Below are 6,993 nucleotides of genomic sequence, written 5' to 3'. Positions count from 1 at the left end.
ACGTGAATGGTGACAAAAGAGAGAGACAAGGGAAAAATTAAAGACAGAATGGGAAATGAGGAAAGTGAAAGGCAAAGAATTCTGCACAAAGTTGGATAAGTGGCCTAACCATGGCTAATAAGGGAAATTGGGGACGTTATTCGATCCAAGGAATGAACATACAAATTGCTTTGGAGTTATCACCAATAGTCTGAGCCCAGTTGATAGTCAGAAGCCTGCAAAAGTAAAATAAGGCAACATTGTATTTTACCACTTCCTTGAGCATAGAATTACTCTTAGGGCCAGTTTTATTTTAAATTAGTAATATGATTCTGAAACCGAGCATTTTGGCTAGGAAGTTAACATGGGCAAAATGTAGTGTATAGAAATGTAGAAAGTAGTATCTGAATCTTAGGGCTTGCTGTTGCAGAAGAGAAACATAATAGCTACAGAACACCACTTCCTACTAAAACAAACACAAGCTGCATTGCCAATTTATACAGATTTCTAAAGTGAAATTCCAAAAATGAAAGTTTTAAAGGGTTTGTAAGAGACTTACTTCCTTTTCCAGGAAACTCAAATCCTCTCTTTTTTAATTTGAGTCAGTTGAATAAGGCGGAATACAAAATAATTCCTCAGATTTATGGAAAACCTGCAGTTATTTTGCTGGATAGTTGACAAATGGGATCACACATCCTTTTGATTTGATGTAAATTTCTTTTTGGCCTATCAAGTTACATGCAAATATTGGTCAAACCGAAATCATTTAGCAACTTGAAAACATAAAACTCTCATTCTCCATTATGTGATGTTATTCAAAGGTACATTTTTAAGCTTGATCTTGAAGCTCTCCAAAGGCCTTTTCTCACATCAGCTGAAATAAGCTTACAACTGTTTTGACCAAGATAAAAATCACATCAAAATCTGATTTTTTAATCTTCCACTAGACACATGCTAATGCATAGACATAAAAGGGATAATGGTTGTAATAATCAGCAACATCATTTCACGGAAATTTGGCAGTGAGTTAGAGCCATTATCTACCTGATGCTAGTCTATTGACACGTAAATTATTCCCATAAATTTGTAGAACCATTGACATTGCATTACATTTACACTAGATTCCCTACAGTGTGGAAACAGGCCCTTTGGCCCAACAAGTCCACACTGACCCTCCAAAGAGTAACCCACCCAGACCCATTCCCTACCCTGTATTTACCCCTGACTAATGCACCTAACACTATGGGCAATTTAGCATGGCCAATTCACCTCACTTGCACATCTTTGGACTGTGGGAGGAAACCGGAGCACCCAGAGGAAACCCACATAATTTTAGTTTAGAAACAATTGTGTAAAGAGGGATTAGCTGTTAGGCAATCTTGCAGAATTTAAATGCAGGTCTCCTTTAAGTAGTATTTCAGTATATAGGTAGCCTGGATGTAGGTTTGCTCGATGAGCTGGAAGGTTCATTTCCAGACGTTTTGTCACCCTACTAGGTAACATTTTCAGTGGGCCTCCAGGCGAAGCTTCGACCAGAGGCCCACTGAAGATGTTACCGAGTAGGATGACACAAAATCTGGAAATGAACCTTCCAGCTCAGCGAGCAAACCTACATCCAGAACCTCAACCTGAGCTATAAATCTTCTCAAAACTCGATATAGGAAGCCTGATTGACAGGTTGGAGGTTGCACAGATGGAGGGCAGCCTTCTTCAAAGAGTTGAAGCCTACTAGAGCATACAGGTTCATTTGAAGAATGTGAGAGATCATTGAGATGGTCCTCATCATGAGGGCGATAGGGTCTGGATCATAATCGAGAGTGTGGTGCTGGAAAGGCACAGCAGGTCAGGCAGCATCTGAGGATAATTGACACTTTGGCAAGAGCCCTTCATCAAGTGCAGTCCACACTTTCTCCTAGGGTCTGAATCGTGGCTAGTAGCCCAGATTTCAGGGAATCTTGCCCGAACGTTCTCATCCAATGTTGCAAAACTTAAGTGTGAATTCAACTCTGGTGAAATACCATCTGTGCTACCCTTGCACCCTGCCTGCTCAGTAATCAATTGTGTATGTTACCTCTCCTGATACAGATCTATTGTCTGACTCAAAATATCTGGGTTGGTGGACAGCAGCATGAAATCAAGTCAAATTAGAGCACCACCTTTTAGGAGTGAAGTTAGGAAACATTTTCATACACAGATGGTAGATGTTTGGAACTGTTTTGTGGAAAAAGCAATGGGTGCTAGGACAATTCTAGTTTAAGCCTATGATTGACAGATGTTTGCTACTCAAAAGTATTCAAGGACATATAGAAAATATTTTTTAATCTGGATTTAGGCAAAATGGCCTGTGCTTGTATTCTTGTGTATTCTATGTGTCTTTTCATGAGTGTTTTTCACTTGCTGATCCATTATTGTCTGGCTAGGTTACTCTTCTTTGGGTACCTGAAAAGAGAAAAAAGAAAAGACAGAGTAAAATTGTTGTGAAGGAAATAATGGACTCAAGAAGCAGCTGCTTACACCATCTCCTGTTTGTACTGGGAAAGATTTTGGGATGAGGAGAAATTAAAATTTGAGAATGAAGTTAGCATCTGAGCAGATCAACAGATAGCAAGGATAGGCCATTTAGCCCCTTGAGCATGTTCTGCCATTCAATAAGATCATGGCTAAAAACATTTCACCATCTTGCTTCACAAGAATCTACCTTCCTCAGCCTTAAAAAATGCAAAGATACATCCACCACCTTTTCCGAAAGTGAATTCTAAATACTCATGACACTCATCTCATACTTCACCTCAACTCTTAAATGGATGACCCTTGGTTTTTGAATTCTAGTTCTAGATTCTCCACAACAGGAGACATCATTTCCACATTCAAACACTCAAGACCCTTCAGAATTTTATATGTTGAATCAAGTTGCCCCTGACTCTGTTAAACTCCAACAGATACAAACCTAGTCTGTCCAGCCTTTCTTCATAAGGTAATCTACCATTTCCAGGTATTAACCTTACAAACTTTATCTGAACTGGTTCCAACTCATTTACTCATTCACAGCCATTGAATTACATGGGCATTGGTGAGAAAGATGGGAAAAGTGGGAGATTGGCAGAAATGAGATTCTTAATGTCAAGAGCAATAGGTTTTTCAACTGACAGTTCAATGACAAGATGACAATCTCACTCTTGAGTGGTGAGAGGTCTCATGACTATCTAATCTCAACTCATTTGTATTGAAGCCAGATTGAAACTAGGTAGTAACAATCTGCAACCTGAAAATCAGAGCGGGTACCTGGCAGCTCCAGTTTGCTGCTTGCTCCTGTTTCTTGGACACCAGCTACCAACATCTCTATGGGCAGTGACAGTGTGCATCCACCATCCATAGGCATGGGACATGTACCAGCCTCACTGCACCCTCGTGGCATATTTCTCATCCACTTTCAAGATGGTTATTTGCTTCCATGCTATTCTTTGGAGTCCATTGGAACCTCACACTGCAATGTTGCTGCCAGAAACTTGAGATCAAGTACAAGAACCCAGCACATGGATTGGAGCAGGGTGCATCTTGGGGCTCCTTGCTTGCTGTTGTAGTGCTCAATCACTTTGCGTCTCCTTGGAATCTCACAGTACCTCTACTTTGCCTTGCATTTTTGTGCTTTGCCCTCTCAGCCAAAGCCTAAAGGCTCACAGCACTTTTTCTTGACTTGTCATTTAAAGATTTAATGACAAGGTTGGCAGCTATGATCAACGTTGAAACTTTATTGCTGGAACAGCACAGCAGGTCAGGCAGCATCCAGGGAACAGGAGATTCGACGTTTCGGGCACAGGCCCTTCTTCAGGAATGAGCAGAGAGTGTTCAGCAGGAGAAGATAAAAGGTAGGGAGGAGGGACTTGGAGGAGGGGCGTTGGAAATCCACTTCAACACACCACTGTGTTCCTACACCAACATTTCTGTCCCAGATCTGTTGCAGTGTTCCTTAACGCAAGTTCAAAGAACAACACTTCATTTTCCACTTGGGGATTCTGAACACTCTCTGCTCATTCCTGAAGAAGGGCCTGTGCCCGAAACGTCGAATCTCCTGTTCCCTGGATGCTGCCTGACCTGCTGTGCTGTTCCAGCAATAAAGTTTCAACTTTGATCTCCAGCATCTGCAGACCTCACTTTCTCCTGGCAGCTACGATCAGACAAAGGGATAGATATGTCGTTGAATGTTTATGTACATGCAGTGTATGTAGCAAATATCAGGATATATTATGCATGCTCATAAAAATGATGTAGGTCTGCACTTTCAGCCCTGAATGGTGCTCAATATGCCTCAGATTACCCTGGAAGGGAAAGTTGCCCAACAATTTAAATAACTGATGCAGCTAGCCAGTTCAAACGTCTGTTTTGTAGAAAGCACATGATTGGGGTTTTCTCCACTGACAGGGTGTTACATGAAGCCAAAATGATATTTTGATCATCACACAAATAATTACTGTGATATATGACTCGCAGAATCTACCATGTGCCAATGTGATGTAAGGTTTGTGATTTTAAAATATTCTAAAATAATTTATTTCAGCTATTTTGAATTTTGAACTGGGGCTTATGAGTTTTCTATATGTCTGAAGTGCTTTAATGATTAACTTATTTGTATTTCGGCTGCCGTGATGATTTCTTCTTTAGTAAACAGTCTGAGAAAGACAGTTCAGGGAAACTAATTGGAATTTATTTACATTGGGAGGATTTTTACAAGCAAACAAAGTAAGCAGTTATGCATTACAATTCGGTTTCGAAGGCCAGGGACATTTTTCTTCTTTGGATTAAAGGAAACACCCATGGCATGGAAAGGCAACCTTTCGTTTCAGTTTGGCCAGTTTGCAGAGGTTTTGGCTGAAGTTGGATATGTAAAACAGTTTCTCCTGAAAAAGGGCAATACTTTAGCCCTGTTAAAAAAGAGGCTACCTTAATGCCTGGAGCTTAGTTAAAAATTCCAGATCAAAAGTATTTGCTTTAATTGTTTGGAGAGGTTATGTGAAGTTGAAAAAGTGTAAGTTCAGTTATATGACAAATGGAGGAAGATGCCATCAGATTCTCATGACCAAAAATGGAAGCCAAGGCTAAGTCAATTACAATGTGGTTTGGAGTAGGGAATTCTCCATGTTATTTGAGTACTGATAGCATTAATGGGATTATATTTTACTGTGTATTGCAAAATCTTTATATTTGTGTTATATGTAAATAGTTTGGTTTATTACATTTTATCTTCATTTTAAAAAAATTGTACACGAGATGTGGACGTTGCTGACGAGGCTGACTAAGCATGACTATTGTCTATCCCTAAGTGCCTAGAAGACAGTCAAGAGTCAACCACATTGCTTTGAGTCTGGAGTCAAATGTAGGCCAGACCAGGTAAGGACTTCAGATATTCTTCCCTAAAGGACATTAGAGAACCAGACTTTTTAAAAATTGAAATCAACAATGGTTACATAAGTTGTAATTAGGCTAGTTGTTCATTCCAGTTTTTTTTAACTGAATTCAAATTTCATCTGCCATACTGGGATTAAAACTCAAGTACATGAAATATTAACGTGAAGTACTGGATTGCTAGTCCAGTGACATTATCGCTATGCAACCATGGAATAAGCTTCTGTTTTATTGCCTAAACCAAACCTGTGGCTTGTGTTTCAGTAAATTATCACCTTTTTAAAACCAAAAAATAACATGATCTATCACACCAGATTTCAGTCTGGGATTTGAATTATCCAATAACAACATCAGTTGGGATCATAACACCAGACATGTAGGTTGCTGGATCTTCGTGAAAAGCATGTCGTGTTGACCATTCACATACTCATCTTGCTTAACCAGCTCATGCTTGCCAATCTCAGAATATCATGTCCATAATTAAATGTGATTCTGCTGTTGGACAATAGCTTTAAACAATCTTGACTGTAAAAATCCAGTGTAAAAATTATTCTGAAACCATTTTAAAATTATTAGGTGGGCTTGCGGTGTGATGCATTTGTATATACTAGACTATGCATATTAACACAAAGGACCCTGTTCTAAGTGGGATAAGTAAATTCCTTCACACATTGCACATTTTTCATTGAGAAAAGGGTCATGAAGGCTGAACTTTGCTACACCATTTACCATGGCAATGATCTGAACAATCTGCACGATTGAATTTCTTTTTCAAGCTAACCAAGATTGATAGTCAACCATTCCTGCTGCATCTCCACACCAACCATGATCCATCCAATCAGATGTTCTCTTTCTAAGTTTGGTTTCTTGCATGTCAGTCCTAAAGAATAAAAGATAAAAGTGTCAAGACCTTCTGCTCCAAATTTGTGCATTGATAAAAAATTTGACTTTAGTTGAAGAAAATCTCTATACAATTGTAAATATCTGCAACACAACAAACTTCTATTTTTTGGAGTAACCTTTGGTGTGACACCTTATCAAGTGCCTTCTGGAAATCTGGGTATAGTGCATCCACATCCACATTCCCTTTTTTTAATAGAATGTTACTTCCTCCATGTATGCCAATAGATTGGTTAAGTGAAAATTTCCCCTCACAAAAACTATGTTGACTCTATCTGATTACCTTGAATTTATCTAAATGCAGTGTTGTAACTTAGTAATAGCTACTCACATTTTCCTTATTACAGTTGTTCAGATAATTGGCATGTAGTTTCCTGCTTGCTGTCTCCCTCCCTTTTCGAATAATTTGCTCTTTCCTATCAACTGTCACCCTCAATCATGTCAGCCTCAGTGCTGGTCACTGGTTCAAGAAAGGCCATTCCAATATTGACCAATATGGCCAGCTCACTTATCTTTCATCACAACTAAAATGAACACATGAGATCGCTTTTCACCAAATATTTGCATAAGACAAAGCCACAGCCTTGTCTTTTAAAAAGTGATCTCAGAAGAATGTCAGGCACACACGTTATGTGAAACCTTTAGAATTCCAGGAACTCCAGCTCTTTAATCACACCTTTAATTCTCAAACTCTTTAACTTCCCCCATTCCACA

At 39.2% G+C, this 6,993-nt stretch overlaps 1 long non-coding RNA gene across 1 annotated transcript; it reads right to left on the bottom strand.

The window, feature by feature from the left end:
* Window positions 1–2,281: 2,281 nt before the first annotated feature.
* LOC122557212 lies at window positions 2,282–6,253 on the bottom strand. The gene is made up of 2 exons (XR_006313769.1): window positions 6,109–6,253; window positions 2,282–2,418 (listed from the first exon to the last, which is right to left on the bottom strand). It is a non-coding gene; the product is annotated as an uncharacterized LOC122557212 (long non-coding RNA).
* Between the last annotated feature and the right edge of the window lie 740 nt (window positions 6,254–6,993).

This window comes from Chiloscyllium plagiosum, chromosome 15, assembly GCF_004010195.1.
Source record: "Chiloscyllium plagiosum isolate BGI_BamShark_2017 chromosome 15, ASM401019v2, whole genome shotgun sequence".
Taxonomy (NCBI): domain Eukaryota; kingdom Metazoa; phylum Chordata; class Chondrichthyes; order Orectolobiformes; family Hemiscylliidae; genus Chiloscyllium; species Chiloscyllium plagiosum.
Note: the sequence above shows the minus strand (reverse complement) of the source record. Positions and strands in the feature narration are given on the sequence as shown.